We start from the raw sequence: 21700 nt of genomic DNA on the forward strand, positions 1-21700 counted from the left end.
TGTACCTTCTTCACTTGTTTACTGAGATTGGGGACTGTGAGTTCCACAGAACTCTGACTAGATCTAGGCTTTGTTACTGAATTGCTTCAGTTTTTTTTTCCAAACTGGGTTTTTCTCCCTTTTTCATTCTTTATTAGAAATGTAAAGTAACCCCACTTTTGCTCCAGCCTGGGGCAGTTTGAGGAACATCCCCCAGAAACTGTGTCTTGTATGTCGCAGAGGGGCCAAGGGGGTGGGGGTGGGGGGTGGCATGGGATTTTAGGGAGAGAAATTTCTCCCAATTTTTGTATATGACAAACCTTTACACTGAATAGTTAAATAGTACACGTTGATATTTATGAGAAGTGGCTTTTTTCATTCAACTAAAATAAAAACCCAAACAAAGACAAACAAAGCCTGCTTCTTCCTCTGACTCACAATCCTGACAATTTGTACAGTGAGAGGGAATGTGTGAAAGAAACAAAAACAAGAGCTCAAGGCTCCCCAAAGAGAACAATTGTAATTCCCATTTCCTCTTTGCCCTGGATACACAGGACTCCAATGGACAATTATTTCCAATTCACCTTTGTTGGGAGAGATTTTTTTCTTTGTTTCTCCATCTTCTTCTCTATCTTTGTCCACTTTGTCACCTTGTTTTGCGTCTTCTGTTCGATAGGCTTCCCAGCCTTCTTCAGGCTCTTCCACCTTTGCCCCAGGGCAGATATTCAAACTTAAGCAAAGCATCCTTATAATCCAGGTGTGAACTTCAGAAGGTCTACCACTAGGTGGCACAGTGGATATAGAGCACCGGGTCTGGACTCAGGAAGACTCATCTTCCTAAGTTCAAATCTGGCCTCAGACACTTACTAACTTCAGTGACCCTGGACAAGTCACTTCACCCTGTTTACCTCAGTTTCCTCATCTGTAAAATGAGCTGGAGAAGAAATGACCAATCACTGCAGTATCTTTTCTAAGAAAACTCCAAATGGGGTCATGAAAAGTCAGACACAACTGAAATGACTGAACAACACCAATGGAACCCCTTGATTTGTAGGAGAAGCTGAACCCCACCCCCAACATGGTGCTAGAGGCTGCTGATGGAGGCCTCCCTCTCTGCTTGGTGATCCAGGGTGCTTTGTCTCCCCCTCAGCTTCAGTCCTCTCTGGGCTACAATCCTGACTCACTGGACCTTCTCCATCAGGTACCTTCTCCTCACCCCCCTTCCCTTTTTTAGCTTCCTTTCATGTTTTCTCTCCCCTCCCCTCCACACACTTGAGGGCATTTTCCCTGGCACATATTTAGGATTTAGTAAGAGCTTGCTTGCTGACTGAAGAGTTCTTTTATTATTGGATATTCTTGGGTTTATTCTAATGGGAATTCTTTCTTAGGCTTCTGTTTACTGTTTTACTTGGGAAACTGGGTTTATTTGCTTTTCATTATTCATAATGGTCTTTTGGGAATTTATTTGGAGAGAGCTAACCAAGTTAACTCATTTGACTAATTAGTATCCTTCTTTTGAGAGCAATTAGAAATAGAACATTTTATTCTGAACTTCTTGTATCTCTAAGACAGTTAGGTGGTGCAGTGAAAAACTTGGCCTCAGATACTTAGCAGCTGTGTGACTCTGGGCAAGTCACTTAGCCCTGTTTGCCTTGGTTTCCTCATCTGTAAAATGATCTTTGTTAAGAAACTCGAAAATGGGGTTACAAAGAGTTGGATATGACTGGAAAATAACTGAACAACAAATTGTACCCCTAGATTATCAATATTCAGGGTGTGGTAAATAGATATGATTCTAGACCAATACCTCTCTTGGAGGTAGATGAGGGGAGGAGTAAGTTTTCCTATTGCTCCCTTTCCAGACAGAAATCAAGTCTTTTTTGTAGAGGAGTGGGCCAGATTCCAGATCAAATCTCCACTCATGCCCCATATGCCTGCCAAGCTGTCTTTATATTTAGCCAGCAAAAACACATATAGCTTACATAAGGTATAGTTCTCTGAGTGGGGGATGGGAAATTGGAACTTGAATGTGATAGTAAAACTAAGGATATTAATTTTAAAATAGACATATTTTAAAAACAATCTGGATCAGCTCCATGTGGTGGCCAAGGCTCCAATGATCTTCCTTATTCATGTGGGAAGGAACTAGGGATATTTAGCTTGGAGCAGAGAAGACTTGGGTGGTAGAGGTGGTGGGAAACAAATGCTGAGTTCAGGTATTTAAAGGACTGTCAAAAAAAACGGTAAACCTTATTCTCCTTGGCCCTAGGCAGTAATGCCAGGAGAAATGGGTAGAAGTATTAGGGAAAAAGAGTGTTTGTTTGATATGAGAAAGATTTTCTGATGAAGTATGGTAATCTAAAAGTGAAATGGTCTGCCTGGAATCATAGTGAGTTGCCCGTTACAGAGAGTATTTAAATGGGCACTAACTGGTTATTCATGAAGCCGTGTTGAGGAGATTCCCATTTCAGGTTTGCCTCAGATTTGAGACATCTGAAGTCTCCTTTGACTCTGACAGTTTTTGAATCTGCCGGTATAGTTTTGGCAAGAGTGGGGCATTCATCCTGAGGAAACTGTAGTTTGGAAAAAGATCCTTGTCTTTATTCTCAGTAGGAGGGAAGAGAGAGAGAGGGGAAAGTATTTATTAAACATCTATTATGTGCCAGGTACTGTACTAAGCCCTTTATTGATATTCTCATTTGATCCTCACAAAAAGCCTGTGAGATGGAACAACAACTCTGTGATAATATTATGATTCTAATTTTATAGTTTGGAAACCTGAGGCAAACAGAGAGGTTATGTGACTTGCCCAGGATCACACAGCTGCTAAGTGTCTGAGGCTGGATTTCCTGATTCCAGTCCCAGTACTTTATCTATTGTACCTCCCAGGTTCCCAGGAATAGATTGAAGTCACAGAGTTCACTATTTTCATAGAATTTAATGCTTACCGAACCTCCTCCCTTTCATTGCAGGAGTGGTGACTATGAGTGTAGAATATTGAATATGCTGTCAGATGTTATTAATAAGCTGGCTAGTTTTGCTGCATTGCTTTTCCCTCATCTTTCAGAATATTTTTCACAAGCGCTGGCTCAATGACTAGGGAGAGGGGGAAAAACACATTTAGAAATAAAGAGAATATTAAAAAACAAAAAATCAATAAAATAATACAATTTTAAAAGAAATTAAAATGGAAAGGGATCTTCAAATTCACTGTCTTCTATAAAGCCTCACTTTATAGAAGAGGAAACTGAACTGCAGAGAAGGGAAGTCATTTGCCCAGTGTCACACACCTAGTAAGTACCAGAACCTGTATTAAATTCCAAGCCTTCAAATATCAAATCCCATGTTCTTTTTACTCTAACATTAAGTACTGTGTCCAAAAGAGTTGGGACACTGTACCAAATCCCTTTTCCAATCTGGGTCAGATCTGTTTTGGACCCAGGCATATCGTTTACACTGAATTCAGTCCTGAAACATACATGAAGGGTGAATGGACCACCCTTCCCTTTAAAAAAAAACATTCGTTTGCTACTTAAACTACAATCCTTGTACCCTGAAGACAAATTCTTAAAAGCTTATGTTTAGGCTTATGTCTGTGCTTTTGCCAAAGTCAAAAATAAAAAAGTACCCAGTGTATAATAGAATCTGATAGGACAGTTATTTTATTCTTATACACAAAAGGAATGCTAATTATAAAACATTCACATGTTTGCATTTAACAAAAACAAATTTAAAACAGGGCTCAGTAATTTAACTTAGAACTGTTGTTACAATCTTCTAGAAGGCAGATACTTAACCATTATCAGAACATAAAGCAGTTTGTGAGACTGCAGATTCTTTATTTTATGCTTTCCCTGATCTCTATACTATTTACCTAACTCCCAACACATATCTTTTAGTAAAATAGGGCAGGTTCAAGGCAATCCTCTTCTTTCTGACGGTCATTCTCTCTAATGAAGAAATCCCTCCTGCACTAAATTACCTAGGACTCTTAAACTCACAAAGTCACCTCCAAGTCTGGACACGTTCATCTCAAGATTACTACTGTAGTAGCAACTACACTAGCACAGGTCCTTTGATCTGCTTTTCTAAAGGAAAGACAGCTTTTAAGAGGTTAACAATCTTACTTTAATTACAGATAAGTAGAAAGAAGTGAGTTTAGAAAATATAAGCGGAGAAATTAGCACAGAGATTCAACAGATAGGGTTCCAACTGTCTAAACAAGGTAATGCAACCAAATACACCACCAGACTGGGAGACACCATCTTTGTAGTCAGAAGTTGGGTGGCCCTTAACAAACGGCTACCCAGAGTCTGGTCCAGGGAATCAAAAGTTCCTTCTCATGAGCAAGCCTCCAAAGCAAACTGCCAGCCTCCCAGAATATATAACAAAGACTCAACTCCTGATTGACTCAGAGCCAATAGGCATGAAACCTACATGACTCAGCACAGCTATGAATTTTCAGGGTTCAAAGGAGATCAATCCTTCAGATATTCACATTTAAGCCTGAGCCTGGGAAACTGAACTCCAAAAAGAAAACAACAAAAATCCCACTTTGCTTATGCTTACAACTATCCATTTACCTAAGACCATTTAGCTAAAGAACAAACATAAAAATGGAAAAAGCAGACAGGGACTGACTCTGGTGAAAGCTTATCTGGTTGAATCCTTCTCAATTAGCTGACATGACAGTGGGGTCTCCATGATACTAGAGTAGAGAAGGATCAGCCCTCACCCATCCCTCACTGGAAGTTTTGGCATTACATGGTACCAACTGGAGGATTTAAGGAAGGAGCCAGACAGAAGTTGCTTCTTTTAGTTGATATGACCCCCTGCATCCCGGGGTCTTGGGTTGGGGGATGCCCAAGCTGTGCACCCAGAGCTTGTATCTTAAATTTCTTTAATCGCTGGGTCACCACATGTCTGGGTCACCATGTGGCCAGGCAGTTTGTCACCTCTGATGTGACCAAATGTTGAGTCATACATGGCCCTGGACTCCCAGACTTTTCCAGGACACAACCTTCTTGTGGTCCCTTTAGGTCAATTCAACCTCTTCTACACCAATATAATATGTAAACATGATAGGAATGGTGATAATAACAGCAATAATAGGTAGAATTGATACAATTTTTTAAGGTTTAGGTAACACTTTATATCTCACTTGATTCTCACTCCCCACAGTCCTGTGAGGGAAGTGCTATTCTTAGCCCTGTTTTACAGATAAGGAAAGTGAGATACAGGAGATAATATGATACTGAAATAAGGAAAACTGAGAGATTAAGTGAAATCTTTCACAGTAAGCGTCAGAGGCAGAATTTGAACCTAGTCTTCCTGACTTCAAATTGAGCACTGACCTGCGCACTGAAATAAATAACTAGATGAATGAATGAAAGGATGAATACATAATACATAAATAGATAAGTGAATGGAGGAACAAATGAGTGAATAAATGAACAAATGAGAAAAATGCAGGGCATAACCCAAATACAGGAATAGAAACAGGCACCTGGAGGGAGCTGCTTCCCACTACTGGGTGGCTCCTGGACTCTGGGAAGGAGAGGCTAATGGGAAGCATGGTGAGTTCTGCAGCTGTGCTTGTCTAACAAGAGAAAGCAAACAGACAGACCTGCAAAGATAGGCTTTTCTCCTGGAACTCAGCCCAGGCAGGAATTGCTTGCGTAGGTCCTTATATGCAAGACTTTAGATGACTGAGAGGACCGAGTGGTCAATGGAGCCTCATGGAGACACTGGAACTCTATGGGGAGAGATGCTGGAGAGCCCAAAGTGGGACATCCAGTCAAAGAGCAGAGCCAGGATCTGGGCATACCCCTAGTATGTGTCTTATCAACTGAAGAGAAGAGGGAAAAGGGGAAGGAGCTCAGATTCAAGTCCTTTATATCAGACAAGGGACCCTGGGTGCTCATCATGGCATTGCCGGCCTGCAGCTGCGCTCCCTGATCAGCTCTCTAGAATACTGGGATGAGTCTAATAAGATGAAATGTGACAGAGATAAATATAAAATTCTCCTCTCTAGGTTCAAAAAAAAATCAGTTTCACAACTGTGAGATGAGAGAGGCAAGGTTAGATAAGATAGTCATTTGTCAATGTTGGGAGCCAAGTTTTTCACTGGTCAAAATGCAGAGCAATTAGATATTGAGGATGAGTTGGATAGATAGTATCATGGAAACAACAAACATGAACCTGGAGAGACTTCAAGGAATAGTGGAAGAGAGAAAGGCCCAGCTATGGATGGATCAGGGGGTCATGATCCTTACTTTCTCCTCCAGAGTCAGTGTTTGGATATGGATCAGGACATTGGAGATGGCCCAGGATGCAGCAGGAGACCTTGGCCTTTTCAAGTCGGGCTCAGTTTGAGGCAGCACCCATGCCATCAGTAAAGCTCTGGTCCCAGACCAAGTCCTACTTGGTCACTGTTTGGGTCCTGATTGGCTCAGAACGAATGTAAATAACAATTGTTTGTTTCCACCAGGAACCCTGAGGATCTTTCCCTCCCAGAACTATTTTTTTTTAAATGAGGCCACTCTTTGCCTCACTTTTATTAAGCCTTAATCACTGAATGGGTGCTGCTGCTTCAAAAAAAGACCTGTTAAAGACCTTAGCTTGAAAAGGCCAAGGTCCCCCACTGCATCCTGGGTCATCTCCAGTCATCCTGTCATATTGGCACGTTGGCTCCAGAAGAGAAAGTGAGGCTGGTGATTCCAACTAACTTGCATGTCATGGCATCACCTCCCTGATGTCATGGTCCTTGAGAAAGTAGGACAGACAGCAGCAGCAATTTGAAGAGTTGGACATGACTGAACTCTAGAAACTGACAAATGTGCATAATACAGACAGGAATTGAGTTTTGCCTTTCACTTACTGTCTCGTTCTGGCTCTAATTTGTTGGTATGCTAAAAGAGGATCTTACCTTGAAATTAAGTTCTTACCCATAGCAGAGGACTTTAATTTCCACACAGACTTAGACAAGGAAATATCTAATCTAAGCCTGGGGGCACCCTCTCTGAGTTACCTGGCTGAGTTAGTGGCAGAAGAAGGCTGAGAGGGTTTGGGTGGCCTGAAAGGGGTGAGCCAGGTGATAGCAGCAAGGAACAGCTCCAAGAAGAAAGCAGTATCCCACTGAGACTGTAATCAGGAGAGACCAACAGAGGAACATTGTAAATGGAGATGCACAGGACCAGTGGTCATCAGCACAGCTGTCACTGCAAGTCTATCTGAGACCAGAAGAGAAAGTGCCCAGCAGACTCTGATGGACATCAAAGGCATGTGTTCTCCCTTCATGCATATGCCCTTCATGCACTCTCCCTACTCATGCACACACACCTACTCATGGTGTGAATATTTGTGTGAAACGATGCCCAAGTTTTATGAGGGAAATGTTCTAATATGATTTTTCTGATTATTTTGTTAAATTCTTTATATGGATTATGTCCTCTACATGATTAAAGAAGAAGTAATGATATCACTGGGGGCTTGTGAACTATTTTGAATGGACATGGGACCACAGAGTACTTTGAACCTCTCCTTCCTGTAAGTCACTTAACTTCTCCAAGAATTTGGATGCTGCGCCACTTGGCACATATATATTTAGTATTTATATTACTTCATTGTCTATGGTACCTTTAGCAAGATGTAGTTTCTTTCCTTACCTTTTTTAATTAGATTCTGCTCCAGCCCCTTACCTTTACTCTGTGTGTATCTCCCTACTTCAAGTGTGTTTCTTGTAAACAACATATTGCAGGATTTGAGTTTTTGATCCATACTGCTATCCACTTCCATTTTATGAGAGAGTTCATTCCATTCTCATTCACAGTTATGATTACTAAATGTGTATTTCCTCCTATCCTATTTTTCCCCTATTTGTCCTCTTTCTCCTTTCATCCTTTCCCTCCTTATTTTTTGCTTCTGTCTTCTGCCTCCCCCAATATGCCCTCTCTTTTATCAGCCCCCCCCTTTACTTAATCTCCTCCCCTCCTCCTTCCCTATTGGATAAGATAGATTTCTATCTTAAACTGATTGTGTACATGGTTCCCTCTTTGAGCCAATATTGATGAGAGTAAAGTTCAAGTACCACCCATTGCCCACCCTTCTATCTTTCCCTCCGCTGCTTCTCTTGGGCCTTGATGTTGGAGATCAGATTTTTTGTTCCATTCTGGTCTTCTCCTTATAAAAGCTTGAAATCTTGCTATTTCATTCAATGACCATTTTTTCCACTTGAAGTATTATGCTTAATTTCACTGGGTAGGTGATTCTTGATAGTAGTCCTAGCTCCTTTGCCTTCTGGAAGATCATGTTCCATGACTCCTCATCCTTTAATGTTTCAACTGCTAAGTCCTGTGCAATCCTGATTGTGACTCCCTGATATTTGAATTGTTTCTTTTCAGCCACTTGCAGTATTTTTTAATTTAACCTGATAGTTCTGAAAGTTGGTTATAATGTTCCTTGAAGTTTTTATTTTGGGATCTCTTTCCTGAAGTAATTGGTGGATGCTTTCAATACCTATTTTGCCCTCTGGTTCCAGGATATCAGGGCAGTTTTCCTTGATAATTTCTTGAAAGATGCTGTCCAGGTCTTCCTTTTGGTTATGACTTTCAGGTAGTTCAATGATTCTGACATTGTCTTTCCTGGATCTATTTCTCAGGTCAGTTGCTTTCCAAGGAAGTATTTTACATTTTTCCTCCATTTTTTCATTCTTTTGAATTTGTTGGAATGATTCTTGATGTCTTGCAGAGTCATTAGTTTCCACTTGACCAATTCTAACTTTTAAGGAGTGGTTTTCTTCAGTTAGCTTTTGTACTTCCTTTTCCATTTGGTCAATTGTATTTTTAAGGAGTTGTTTTCTTCAGTGGATTTTTAAATCTCCTTTTCCATTTTGCCAATTATACTTTTTAAGCAGTTGTTTTCTTTTTTTCCTAACTGTTGACTCTTTTTTCATAATTCTCTTGCATCACTCTCATTTCTTTTCCTAATTTTTTTCCACCAGTCTTATATGACTTTTAAGCTCCTTGTTGAGCTCTTCCATGAGTTCTTTCTGGGCTTGAGACCATTTGCCATTTTTGTCGGGGCTTTGCCCATAGCTATTTTGACATTGTTGTCCTCTTCTGGGTTTGTGTCTTAATCTTTTCTGTTACCATAATAACTTTCTATGGTCAGATCTTTTTTGTTGTTTTTTGCTTATCTTTTTTGGTCTATTCCCTTTCTTTTAAATTTGAACCCTGCTCCTGTCTCAGGCTTCTTGTGGCAGAAGCTATAGGCCTTGGCTGTTTATCTGGTGCTGCATTGATGTTTCCTTGAGGTCCAGGCTCTATCTTTTCTCCTCATGCCACATAAAGCAAATTTTCAAAAATATCTAGCCCTGTCACCTCTCTCAGGTGAGAACATCTCAATTGAATTAATTAATTAATTAATCAATCAATCAGTTAAAGGCATTAAACCCTGCTGTGCCCTTCCATAAAACTGCAAGCAGTTTGGATATCTAAGTCCAGAGAGAGAATCACTTTAGGGGGAGAAGGGCATAACTAAACCTTCCCTCCTCCCCGCCCCAATCAGAGGACAATCTTATAATTTTTGAGAATAAAAGGATTTGGACTTTTCATTAATATCCTAGCAATATCCCAGTCACAGTGAAGAAAATCAATCTCAAGACTTTCTATGGTGTCTAGTGGAAAACTATCCTTTCCCATAGGGGAGCCTCATGAGGGTTCCATGAAGGGGCAAGAAAAGAATTTCCAGCAACCAAAGACTTACTACATTGCCACAGGTGACGTGATATCTGTTTGTTTTGAAAGTCTGTCTGTAAGTTTTTAGCCTATTTTCACATTCTATGAAAATATTCATCTATCTTCTTTCTCCCTCACACTGAGGAAATATTAGTCTTTTTATAGTTTCTTTAGGTGAAGGGTCCTTTACTCTGTTAACATGGTGTGGGGTTTTTATTTGGATCCTTTTCAAATCTGTTATGGAACATTTGATTGTTCTGAAAATATGCTTTGAGGTGGGTTTTGCATAGGTGTTAATTGCTTTAAACATATTCTTCCCATTAAGCTGTGATTTTAGGATGCCAGTAACCATTTTTACATACCTGGATCCTTGACAGATTGATGTTTTACTGTGTCTTTCCTGGCAGAAACCAAAGTGTTTGTAAATATCACCTTTGCCCACGGGTTCAATTCAACCTTTAAATCCAAGCTCAGAGCCTTCATTATCTGTCTTTCCTTGACATGCATTAAGAGTTTTACACTTGTTGAGCCCAAAATACATTATGATGTGATTGGAGAAAAATTTCATGAGATGGAGATGCTGTTTCTAGTGGTGTTTTTTTCTTTCCCCAGTGGAGACATATAACTTGTGCCATCCCTGTACATCAAGCAATTAACATGGTGCTTTGGCAGAGTACCTTTTCTTATTTTAAAGTCAAACTTACTTCTTTTCAGGAGTAATGATGGATTTAAGGTGAGGCAGAACTGTTGTATGCTCTAACCAATTTTCCTGGAAGTTGCTGTGTTTTATGTCAATTGCTTTTTGATGACATTGTACTCATGGTATATTTTTAAAAGAAAACAGTTTTCCATGTGGATAGCTAACACTTTACCTTTCTCACTATTCTTACACATCTTCATTTTTTTAGACCATACTCCACAATATATTCTAAATGGTTGTAAGTCTTAATAGTAAAGATCATACCATTAGAAGAGAAGGGGATCATAGACTTTTTCACAGTTATGTAGGAGATGTGTTCTTAACTAAACAGGAAATACAAGCAATTGCAAAAGACAAAATAGATTACCTTGACTACACAAAACTGAAAGCCTTTGCACCAACACAACCAATGCCTGCATGTCTTCTATATGTTATTCACAATATATGACAAAGTCATGAGTGCAAAACAGAGTCAAAGGTGAAGTATAAATTTTTCTGTGCTTTCAGGTGGCTTGTTCAATAATTGCCAAATCCTTGTATCCCCTTAACCATTTTACTTTAGCTGTAATTGTTATTTAAGAATATAAAAATTTCTGATTTATTTTCCAGATTCTATAACATATTTCTTCTTCATTGTCTTTAATCCAAGTCAGAGTAACTCTCCTTTGGGTATGTGATGAGATTGACTTTGTATGAATGGGGATCTCATTATCTACTTATTCTCTCCTGCTGGACTATTTTCTTCTGAGATGGAAGTAGCTGTCTTTACCTTAACTATTCATGCCTTCCAGTTCACCAATTCTGATGAACAGGAAATTCTTCATGCTGACATTGATGCTCAGGTTTTCTACTGCCCATACTAATTAGACATGGGTCTTCCATAGTTTTCTCAAGCCTCTCTTGCCATGGTAGTGTTTGCTGCATGCTTTTAGGAGGAGTTTTAGATAGCTCTGCCTTACCTCTTGTGACTCCTACCATGGTGTAACAGTGTGTGTAAGTCCTGGAACATTTTTATAATCTCTAATATTGTTGGAGAATACATTCATTAATGATGGTTATATCAGGATTAGGGAATGGACCTGTGACTTCACTGGTATAGAGAATTGCCTAGCGATGAAACTCCCCCTGTCATTGTAGGTTGGCACTTTCTCTGTAATTTATAGTTGTAGAGTTACTTGGAACACCAAGAGGATAAATGACTTGCCTAGGCCCCTACTAGTCAGTATGCAGACTTAAACCCAGGTCTTCCTGCCTTCAAATTGGTTCCCTCTTGCCTCTCAGAGGAGATAAAAATTATTATGAAAATTATTTGAAAATTAAGGAAATTGCTCCATTTGGGGATATTTGGTCTAGTAGTTTTCCCATCGAAATAAAAAAGATTTTAAAAATTCCTTTCTAAGTACTCCCATCTCTTTTTCAAAATCATTGGAGATGCTGGCATTACTATTGCCACCTGGCACTTCTGGAGTTTTAAGTATAGATTAAGAAGTCCTCCAGGGGCGATGTCGTCCAGCTTGTGGCATCAGCGCACCCGCCGACGGTGCCCATGGAGAGCCGCTGAGCTGAGGTAGGACCTCCCTGGAAAGGGCAAGGGGTGGGGCGGAGGTGGAGGAGGCAAAGAAAGGAAAGATGTCTGCTTCGTTAGTGCGAGCCACAGTCTGGGCAGTGAGCAAGAGGAAGCTGCAGCCCACCCGGGCAGCCCTGACCCTGACCCCGGCATCTGTGAATGAGATAACACAGCTTGTTCAAGATAAACCGGAAAATATAGGTCTGAAAGTTGGGGTCGGGACCAGAGGTTGTAATGGACTTTCTTACATTTTAGACTATACCAGGACAAAAGGAGAGTCTGCTGAAGAAGTTGTCCAGGATGGACTTAGAGTATTCATCGAAAAGAAAGCCCAGCTAACACTTTTAGGAACAGAAATGGACTATGTAGAAGACAAATTGTCCCGTGAATTTGTTTTCAATAACCCAAACATCAAAGGAACTTGGGGCTGTGGAGAAAGCTTTAACTTTTGAAAACTCAGGACTGCTTTGGCATTAAGTACCAAGAACGCTCGTGTTCAACCATGTGGCTTTCTAAAGAAATCACGTTTCTTTCAGGTTCTGGGCCTTGCAATGTATGGCTGCCTTATGAGGAAAATAAAGTTAAAGCATTTTGAAAATAAAACCATTGTGTTAAATTCCAGAAAAATTGGTCTTTGCACCATCTTTTAGGTGACAGATTGAGTTCTAGAAAATTTCTGAGGAGCACTGATAATTTACTATTCTGTAAAGAAAAAACCAATCTTTATTTTGAGTTTATATCTCCATTTATTTCTCTTAGAACAAATTTTCATTGTCCTTGTCTCATTGATCAGATTCAGTCTTGCATTTCACACAGTTGTGCATATAGTGACCATCTGATGAGCAGGTATGATTATGAAATGTTTCATTATCTTTATGCTTCAGTCCCTGATTTTTGGCTTTCAAAATTCAGAGGCAGAAAATCTGAGTCCTGGTAACAAAGGACTTTGGAGATCTCTTACCTCCCCAGATTTATCAGAGCCTTTTTTATCAGAGCTTTCTTTATCAGAAGGCCTTAACTTGTAACAGTCATGGTCACTGAGTGTAGATAAGTTTTTAGAAACACTGCAAAGAATTTCTAGATGACAACACTTTCTAAAAATATATATCTTAGGTCTCTAATTTTTAACTCCTTATTTCTTCCACTCTTCTTCCTAAAGCATGATTCCTAAGCTCACTTAGAATATAAGAACTGGATGGAATCTTATAGGCCATCTAGTCCAGCCCCCAAAGGCCTGATAAGGTGGGGCAGCCTCCCCAGGGTCATGTCCTTGAGATCAGAGAACTAGCTAATGGCAAAGCCAGGACCAGACAGAAGTTTCTTAACTCAGAGGCAGGCTTTCCACTGGGCCACAATGCCTCTTTAAAGATCCATGTCTCTTATCTCCTTATAAGCAATACAGATTGTCCTTGTCTATGCTTGTAGGCAGTAGAGAGAAGTGAAAGATCTGTATTTGTCTTGATTGTGACAAGAACAAAGTGGACTTTTTAGCTGGTTGATGTGTTAACTGAATTCCCTAGTCCTTCAGTTAAGTGGACGACTGTTGTCTTTAAGTGACAGAACTTGGAGAGGAAGTTGTTTTAATTGTTTTGTTTCTTTGCATCTCTACAACCACAATTCAAAAAGTCAAAGAGGGTGCGTAATGAAGCAACCTGAAAATCCTTTATTAAAAAATTAGTCTAACTACTGTAGCTTCAGTAGATGGTTGTCTTTTCTAAAGTTTCAAATTTAATATTTTCTGAATTCTAACTTATTGCTGGGAGATTAAAGGAATAGCCTTTTTAAAAATGAATGTGAACTAATACTCGCTCCCACAGCTTTCTCTGACAGTGTTCATTTTATATTATAATTCTTGATCCTGCAGGGTTTGACATATTGAATGTTTTGTTTTGTGTGGTAGTATCTATGCTTCGTGTTTGAAAGTTAACACTGTCAAAACTGAAGTACTTTTGAGTTCTTTTAAATATGATTGTCATGTTCATATCCTGCTCGCTTGCATGCTGTTCATAAGAACCTGATGCACAACACGCACAAAACTTTAAGAATATTATGTAAGTGCTAGTAACAACTTGTGTAGTTAATATTATTCTGTTGATTGATTTATAATTTCTGCAATATTGTATGTAAAAGTCTTTGTTGCAATAAAATTTTATCCTCTGTAAAAAAAAAAGAAGTCTTCCAACTTCCACCTTTTCAGATTTCAGTCACTGCTCAATTTCTACTTCCATTTCCTCTAATCTGGATTTAGGAATGAAGCTATTTCTTATGCTTGCCCTATGTCAACCTCAACATATTGTTATTTGATAAGGAGGAAAGTTACCATTGACAAAAAAAACCCCACCAGGTCCCTGCCTGTATTTGACTAGAACTTCTTTAAATTTTGTTATTTTGTAGCTCTGGTGTATAATTAAAGTATCTATGTCTTCAATCCATTTCATGCCCTGTCACGGCTGGTCCATGAGTGAAATCAGGTTAAGTGAAGACCTCTCAGGCATGAATTCCCTCAAACCCCCACCCTTCCTGCCAAAGCTAAAATAACTAAGTATCCCCCTTAGGCAAATAAAATTCACCTGGATGGGGAAGAACCTACAAAATTCTGGTCATACCATAGCACCATTCTTCCCTTAAGTTCCATATTTGGTAACAAAAACCCTCATTGGTGAGCAACAATCCTTTCTGTGTTCTTTGTCTCTGGGGTAGATTCCCATGCTTAGACTGGTATGTGTGGATTCTCAGCCAATGGGAAGTGGGCTTCCACATTAGGACTATATAATGTTGTACTCTGCTCCACTTATGTGCACTCCCTTGCTGACACTACCCATGGTCCTGCAGGAGGTACCTTTTCTCATGAGATTGTAATAAATTCCTTTTTGCCTTCTACCTTGAGAAGCCTTTGAGTTTAATTTGAGTATGGATTGCTGTATCCCACACAGTTTGGGGGCTCATCCGGGATTATACCCCTTCGTGAGGGGTCTCCCAGACCATTAACGAGGACCAGGCACCAACTGAGGTTTCCTCGGAGGTCCTTGAAATTGGTGTGTGAGATCTAACTCTGAAATCTGAGAGGAACACTTGGAGTAGACAAAAACAAAAATAAACTGGAAGATAAAGAGACTCTGGAGGGAAGACAGGGCTGATTAATTCAACCAGGAAGACCAGCCAGAATATCAGTCATATGAGTTGTGTGCACAACCCAAGCCAGCAAGATCTTGTGAGCTTGAGTGGATAATTCAGGCAAGATCAAGTGAGCATCCCTGGGTGACTGGTGGAGAAGGGGTTGACTGGAAATTCCACCACCCCACTCCGGACTTCTCACACTAAGATCAGGTGAACCTTTTTGGAGGCAAGATCTCATGAGCCATGGGAAGGGGACTATTAAAAGTGGCTGGTGTCAAAAATTCGTCTCTGGACATTCTGGAGCCTTGGGGAACAGACTCAGCAATTGTGACAAAACACTAAAATATAAAGGGAAAGATAAGAAGAACATGATTAAGTATTGTTGTTTTGTTTGGGCAAGGATACCTCATCCTTAACACCTGGCTAGTTTTTGAATGTGAAAAAGAAAGATAAGGGAAAATGAACCTCGGGTAGTCTGCAGGGAAAAGTTGAGTTTTGATTTGATGAGATCTCAGAGCTAAAATCTGTACTTTAGGTTTGAATTGGGTCAATGTATCTGATGCCAGACAGTGTGTTTAAAATTGCAAGTTCACTTTGGAATTTCAGTGATTTCTTTTGGAGGCATTAACTCTCTCCAGATTCTGAAGGATGAAGACAAGGAGGGTGAATATGGAGCTTCCTTGGGGCACCTGACTGGATTTTGTGCTAACCTAGGGAGAGCAGGTGGAATTTCAACTCTTTCTAGAGCCTGAAATTCTCAAGGCAGAAGGATATGGATGAAACAGCAGTATCCATATGCATGCCCAGACCATGTGCTCAGGGGAGGTTGCTCTCTCCCCCTGCCCCCTCCCAGTCTGAGTTAATTGGGAAAGCTGGTCTGCTGGGTCTGGGAAGGCGGAGAGGAGCTCGAAGATGGCTTTTCAGCTCTTTAAGGAAGTAGAGTAAAAAAAAAAGGAAGAGGGCTAAAATGTTTATCATTAGCGTTTACAAATCCAGGTTTGATACAATTTCAAGTTAAAATCTGTCTTGAAGGAATAACAAGCAGCATCTGAGAATGCTCTTCCTATCAAGATTAAGCAGAAGAAAGATTCTTATTTGGCGTTTATGATTGTAAAGTGCTTAACGTAAAGATGGGTATATGTTAGATACGACGTTAATGCAGTTGATATACAATTTTTAAATTTGGGGTTTGTTATAGATTGAGGTGTTAAAAAGGATATGATAGAAATTTGATCATTTGAAACTTATATTTGATTATAAATAAGCAGTGAAAATGCTAGTGTTTGCTATATAATGGTAGAGTTAACTTTTGCTTTGCTTAAGCTAGAATGAGAATCTAGTGTAGGCAGTTATAGTTAAGATGGGGAGGAACTGGATAATCTGAGTAATGGGATGGAGAGACTTGGAAAGATGGAGAAGGGTTTTGATTGCAAATAAGGAAGGCAGATAAGAAGGTTTGGATAGTTCTGGATGGGTCAGTTTCAGATGGCTTCAGTAAGTAGTGAGGGTGTGAGGAAGTATTTTAAGGAGAGAGAAAGAAAAATCACTTAACTTGATTTACTATAACTAATAGCTTAATCAACTCTGAGACGACTCTATCTGTGCCAAGCGATGTGGAGATGCATTCAGCTGAATGGGTAATGGCTTATTTAAATTTTTAAGTAAACTTAGTTTTAAATTTTTAAGTAAATCTAAATGTTGTTATATTAGAAATTGCATTGTTAAATTAATGAAGAATTGGTTAAAAATTATTATGAATTCTGTGTAAGAATTTCTGTGTTGTAGAATTTCTATAGAGAAAATGAGAATCCTTGGGGAAAAAACACCCATACATTTTTTATATATGGGTGTGATTTTCAAGCCTGTTCCATCTAAGGATGTATTAAGTACGTTAAAAAGTTCATTTCTGCTGTTAAGAAGGAAGTTTTAACTAAAATTGGTTTTTGCTATGAATGAAGCATTTACAAAAGTATGTTTGTAAAAGGAAGTTTATGGCCAAATGTGAAAAGGCCTTGGTTTTAGATCTTGTAATTTTTGTCAAGTAGGATCAAGAGGGTTGTGATAAATTGTAAACTGTTCTTAGGAGAGGAAAATATTTGTTATACTAAGAAATGCTTTATAAAATCTTTTGTATGATTTTTGAAAGGCCTATACCTACCAGATTTATATTTGTAAGCTAATTTGTTACAATAACTTCAGGTTTTATGGGAGGGTTGGAAGATAAGGGACAAGATAAGAGAGACCAGGAATTTTATGGCTCCAGGTAGCTCTGTGGTAAATTTTAAGAAAGCCTCCTGGCCCCATCCCCCTTTCCTTTGGAAATGCAGTCATTACAGAAAGATTTCTTAAGATCTAATCTGAACTGGAGATTCTCAGAGGAGAGATGTTAACTATTTCCTATTGTGAAGGAAAGGAGTGGCCCCAGCCCCATCCAGGCGCCCCTAAGATCTGAAGAGACTAAAATGATCACCCAAGTGGTGTGGCCCTTCACTTTGTTAAAGTTGTAATCTCTATGTAAAGTGTAAACTGTATATGGAGTTCCTAAAACAGGAATTTGTTTAGGTGATAATCTCTAGTGATTGGTTTTTAGGACAAATTTAAAATTTAAGATTTGAGTCCTGGTAAAATTTTTGATTAGTGAAACCTACTATCTAACGTACAAGCCTCAGGGGACAGTTGTGCCCTCAGCCTGGGATGGGATCCTTCTGGCTCAGTTTCCCCATTGTTGGGAGAGCCTGAGCTAAGGTAGGATTCTTCTGACTCAATTTCCCCACTGACACCTGCCAGACTTTAAGCCTGGCTGAATGCCAGTTGACAATCTGCTTGTGCCTGGAATTGACATGAAGTTAGGGAGATATTGTTTCCCTGCAATGTCGCTACTCTTAGTGGCAATTTCTTGTAATCAAAGGTTTTGTAAGCCTAATACCAGATCTATTAAATATTAGATTGTTGGTAGGGGAACATCTAAGGTTAAGTCTAAAATTAAGCTATTAGGCTTGGGATTTCAGACTTAACAACAATAAGTTAGGTTCCTTTAATTTTTAGTAATAGTGTGGAGACAATCAGGTCAAGGGCTTGTGAAGTTAGCAGACGTAGTTATTATTTTGTCTTAGTTGGTTAATGTTAAAAGAAAAATGGTTTGTGGTTTATATTGTAAATGCTTTAAAAGAAGTATCACATGACCAGAAGTTGGAATTGTTTTATGATGTGATATGTACTGTGTTAAAAATGATTATTTATAGACTTCAGAAAGGCCTGGAAAGACTTATATGATCCAATGCTGAGCAAAAGGAGCAGAAGCAGGAGAACTCTGTGTGCAGCAACGACCACAGTGTGTGAAAGTTTTTCTGGTAGACTTGGAACTTCATTGAAATGCATGGACTTAAAAAAATTCCCAATGGTCTTTTAAGGCAAAATGCCTTCCATACCCAGAGAAAGAACTTTGGAATTCAATAGGAGAATGTAGCAGATCATTTTCTTTTGTTTTACGTTTTGGTTTGTTATATTTCTCCCATGCATTTTAATTCTTCTACACAACATGACTATAGTGAAAATGTATTTAATAGGAATGTATGTATAGAATCTATATAAAATTGTATGCTGTCTCAGGAAGGGAGGGGGAGGGAGGGGAAAAATAATCTAAGTTATACGGTAGTGATTGTAGCACACTGAAAAAAATAAAATTAATATTAAAAAATGATTATTTATTGTATTTATGTAAGTACTGGAGCCTGGTATTGACTCCTTAGTGAAATCTCATCTTCCTGATGGGGGAATGTAAAGTGTAAAAACTGGGTTCTAATGTGAATTTCTTAAACATGACAATTGGCCAAAGTTCCAATTTTGATTTCATAAGAGTGATAAGTTTATAAAGCTTAGGAATGGTCATCTAAAATAGTATTAAGGTCAGTTTTGTAGGAGAGTGGACATCTGGATTTCTACAAAAAGATAAAGGGAAGAGGATGCAGAGATGCTGTGCTAAAGATGGCCTGAAGGAGCATCTAGACCAGAAAACTGTATCAGATGATGTTCCTCCCCAGACTGCTGTACGAAATGGAACCTCTGAATGGACAATTCATTGATCTACCTTTGTATTTTGAATCTCTGTATCTGTACTTACAACAAGGTGACTGCCCTCTTATAATTTGTGAATGCGTCAGCCAACTTTGCTTCCTTCCCATATTCATAGAAAGGCAAATAGATAAAGGGAAGAATTCATAGGGGAAAGAATGTGAGGAGGTATTTATTGATTGGATTTAGGTGTGGAAACAGGAATTTTAATTAAAAAAGGGAGTTTGTGGGAAGCTAAATCTCTCCACTTGTTGTATGAAAATAGATGACAATGGAAAGGCAGTAAAAGAAATCACTCGGAATATTAGAAAATTGGCTCATGTTCCAGTTCAGATGTGGACGTCACCATTTAACACTTCTTGGTGGTCCTGGTGTGGAGATAGCTGGTGGAAACAGCCATTATGGTTTAGGCTCATCACCATCAGTGCAGTTATACTCCTCCCAATTTGTCTCCTTTGCAGGATACAGCTAATAACTAGATTAGTACAAGACTCCCTTTCAAAGATGATTAGGCCAGAAACTAAAGCTGAAGTGTCAGTTAGACTTATGGTCCTAAAGAGTCAAGGCTGGACACCAATTGAAGATAGTGGAGAAGAAGATAGGGAGGATGATTTAGCAGAGGTAGCCTTCTGAGACTGGTGTGAAGGGTCTTCAGAGGGACAAAAATAAGAAGAGGGATTGAGTGAAATCCAGTTAAGTGAAGACCCCTCAGGCATGAATTCCTCCAAACCCCCACCCTTCCTGCCAAAGCTAAAATAACTAAGTATCCCCCTTAGGCAAATAAAATGCTCCTGGATGGGGGAGAACCACTGAAATTCTGGTCACACCACATCAGCATTCTTCCCTTAAGTTCCATATTTGGTAACAAAAACCTTCATTGGTGAGCAATGATCCTTTCTATGTTCTGTCTCTGGGGTAGATCCCTGTGCTTAGACTGCATGTGTGGTTTCCCAGTCAATGGGAAGAGAGGCTAGTAGACTTCCACATTAGGACTATATAATGCTGTACTCTGCTCCGCTTATGTGCACTCCCTTGCTGACACCACCCATGGTCTTGTAGGAGGTGCCCCTTCTCATGAGATTGTAACAAATTCCTTTTTGCCTTCTACCCTGAGAAGCCTCTGAGTTTAATTGGAGTAAGGGTCACTGTATCCCACACAGTCCACATTAGTGATCTGCTTATCCTCACCAAAGCACTTTCAGGATGCGGATGGTAGTATTTCTGATTGTGCCAAGGCATGTTGACTTGGGCAGCTGGGTGGTGCAGGGGATAGAGCACTGGACCTGGAGTCAGGAAGACCTGAGTTCAGATCTGGCCTCAGACACTAGCTGCGTGACCCTGAGCAAATCACTTAACTCTGTTTGCCTCCATACCCTCATCTATAAAATGAGCTGGAGAAGAAAATGGCAAACTATTACAGTATCTTTGACAAAAAACAAACAAAACCCAAATGAGGTCATGAATTGTTGGCTACCACTGAAATGACTGAACAACATCTTGGGACAGAAGCATCCTTTGCTCCACTGTCCTCCATATCAAGATGAATCTCCTGCGGATTCTGAGCAAAGCTAACCTGAAACGTGATGCCACTAGATTTATTTCTTAGATTCAGGGCAGTTGTTATATCACACTAGATGGGGTTGCACCCAATCTGTGGCATTCCCAGAGCCCAGCTGGCTAATGTTTCAGGGTTTCTGCCAAACCTTCTCAACCACCACAACGGTCTCAGGAGATACAATGTTTCTGCAGAAAATCACCCCGGCTAGCATCCCTTACTTGTTAAATGCACCCAAATCTCCCCCCTTCTCATGTCATATACCATTCATTAGGCTTTTAAGGAGTTATTGTTAATAACTATTATCCCCAATTGATGGAGGAGGAAACTGGAATTATAATTATTAAGTTTACAGTGGACCACAGATATGAATTGGAGCCTAGAAGGTGGGGAGAATAGATTGACCTATTTATTCATAAACGGAGGATGAAGGAGCCATGAAAATACTTGGTTCTCACTACCTCTGAAATACCAGCCCAGAAGGGAGACTTACCTGGTCCACTTAAGAAAGGGGTATCAATCCCTACCTCTCTCAGAGCCTGATCCCATATTAAAACTCAGATCAGGAAGACTCAGATATTTACCAGCCATGTGACTCTAGGCAAGTCACTGAACTCTGTCTGCCACAGTTTCTTCAACCACAAACAGGGAACATAATTTCATCTACCTTCCAAGGGTGCTGTGAGGATTGGAGATGTATCGGTAAAACACTTAGCACAGTGCCTGGCACATAGTAGCTTCAAAATTAATTGATTGATTGATTAATGCTAGCTTCTTTCTTTCCTTCCTCCTTCCCTGCTCCCAAAGAAGCTTAGCGTTTCAGGCCTCTCAATAGCCACTTGGTCATGCTCTTACCGCCTCCAAGAACTCGGGATGACAAACTGACAAATTCTGCTTAACCTTAGATTCCTCTCCTTCAAGGCCAGTCAGTGATAGGGGGTGTAAGCCAAGTATAAAAACAGGAGCCATGGAGA

General features: G+C 39.7%; 1 pseudogene; it reads left to right on the top strand.

Moving 5' to 3' along the window:
• Window positions 1-273: 273 nt before the first annotated feature.
• On the top strand, window positions 274-14153 carry LOC140498948 (iron-sulfur cluster assembly 1 homolog, mitochondrial pseudogene; annotated as a pseudogene).
• Window positions 14154-21700: the final 7547 nt, after the last annotated feature.

This window comes from Notamacropus eugenii, chromosome 4 (assembly GCF_028372415.1).
Source record: "Notamacropus eugenii isolate mMacEug1 chromosome 4, mMacEug1.pri_v2, whole genome shotgun sequence".
In the NCBI taxonomy this organism is placed as follows: domain Eukaryota; kingdom Metazoa; phylum Chordata; class Mammalia; order Diprotodontia; family Macropodidae; genus Notamacropus; species Notamacropus eugenii.